This window comes from Octopus bimaculoides, chromosome 1 (assembly GCF_001194135.2).
Source record: "Octopus bimaculoides isolate UCB-OBI-ISO-001 chromosome 1, ASM119413v2, whole genome shotgun sequence".
Classification (NCBI taxonomy): Eukaryota; Metazoa; Mollusca; class Cephalopoda; order Octopoda; family Octopodidae; genus Octopus; species Octopus bimaculoides.
In genome coordinates this window covers 155,146,368-155,148,442 of record NC_068981.1, presented here as the reverse complement: position 1 = coordinate 155,148,442, position 2,075 = coordinate 155,146,368, and the positions used below count along the sequence as shown (strand labels likewise).

Below are 2,075 nucleotides of genomic sequence, written 5' to 3'. Positions count from 1 at the left end.
TATATATATATATTTGTGTATATATGTGTGTATATATATATATATATTTGTGTATATATGTGTGTATATATATATATATATGTGTGTATATATTTGTGTATATATGTGTATATATTTGTGTATATATATGTATATATATATGTGTGTATATATATATGAATATATGTTTGTGTGTGTATATATATATGAATATATGTATGTGTGTATATATACATACATACATACATATATACATAGTGGTGTTTTAATGCTTACTTTTCTTGCTGGTTTGGAAAATTCTTTGTAATAGATTTTCTATGGTTGGATACCCTTCCTCTGTCCAATCTGCCCTTGTCTCAAGGAAGGTATTTTTTTCCCCATGGCTAATCATGGTTTTATCGCAGATTGGAGACGAATGGCACAGCTTGGATGACTTGTTTACAACAATCATATCATTTTAAAGACATAATGGGCTTCTTTCATTTTCTATTTATCAAATTCCTTCACAAGATTTTGGTCAGCCTGGGCCTGTAGTAGACACCCCCAAGGTGCCACATAGTGAGACTGAACCCGAAACTCTGGTCAGGAGGCTAAGTTTCTTGAATATATAACGATACTTGTCCCTACATATTCACACAGATCTATATACCTATATACTAGCCCATAAATACATTGTCTTACACACACACAAACGTAGACGATCAAATATATATATATACAATGATTACTTGCAGGTTTTTTCATGTTCATTTACTACTTCAAATATTTTGATATTTCATGTAAGGGAGTAGCACATAGAATACATAGATGTATGTGTCTTATGTGTATATTTTCTTGGCAAATAATTAAATGTTATTAGATATGAACAGCTTGCATAATTTTCTTGGTTGGAAAATGATTCTGTCTTTAGATAATTGCACTGTCACTGAGTACTTACAATATCAGATTTCCTAAAAGGACTAGGAAAAATGTGTCGTGAAAGCAGATTTTCTTTAAAAAAATTTTCCTTATTTTTCTTCTGTCCTTCAGTAATAAGTGTTTGTGTGTGATGGCTGCTAAATTAATAGGGAAGATTTTAAACGGATTTTAAATTTTCTCTTTCATTTTTATGTGCATTACTTTTTTTTTTCTGGTGGTGGTGATGGTAGGTATATGGGAGTTCTGTGTAAATATATGTTCATGTATTTAATGATCAGAAACTGCAAAATTTGCAAAGTTTAAAGACCTGGAAGCTTAGCCATGATTGGGAATCTAAAGGTTATCAAATGATTGATTACACATACACTCAGACACCTACATGCATTGACAGAATTTCTTAAACAAATTTATGCTGCAATATTTTATTTTATATGTTTATTTGTGTTCCTACACACGTGCGTGTGTCTTCTGCGTTTATGAAATTCTTTTATACTACAGATCAATACTAGAGCTTTAACTATAATTACTCAAATTGTTTGTTTTTTTTTCTTTTTTGCATTTAGAAAATAAAATGTATCTTGTATATATGTAATCTGTAATCTTTAATGATGAAAAAAGAAACAGATTAACAGTTTTTGATTATTTTCAATCTTTTTATCCTTTCCAAATTTAAAATGTGGGGAACGTTTCAAAACCTGCCTAGTCCTTTTCTTAAACACTTAACAGCACATTTGATGATATCCTTTAGTCACGAGTGAAACACATACTACAAACAAATACAGTCATTAATCTATTATAATTTCTTGTTTATAATAATTCTTCTCCATTCACTGCCTTCTATTTTTCTAATCTCTCTCACCAATAATAATTTGTAGGTACTACCTATAAACACCAGTCACTGGCACCATCACAGTACCATACTTTTTGTTCTCGGGAAGACATGGCATGTGCCTTTTCACCCATATCCCAACTATTTGTTATTCCAGCATGTACTATTCATTTCTTTATATTTAATAACTAGTTGGTAAAAAAGAAATTTCAAATTTTTTTTTTTTTATCCATAATATTCCACTCTTTATAGTTTTTCCAGGCTATGAAAATTGTGCTTAGTGACTCAAGCATAATGTTTGGTTATACACTAGATGTAAATTGTAACCGGCAGGTTTTTTTATTTTTTA

At 29.8% G+C, this 2,075-nt stretch overlaps 1 protein-coding gene across 10 annotated transcripts in view; it reads left to right on the top strand.

Annotated features, from left to right (window-relative positions):
- LOC106868437 (retinoic acid receptor RXR) overlaps positions 1-2,075 on the top strand; it is a 540,681-nt gene that overhangs the window by 472,909 nt on the left and 65,697 nt on the right. The gene's annotated exons all lie outside the window — the stretch shown is intronic.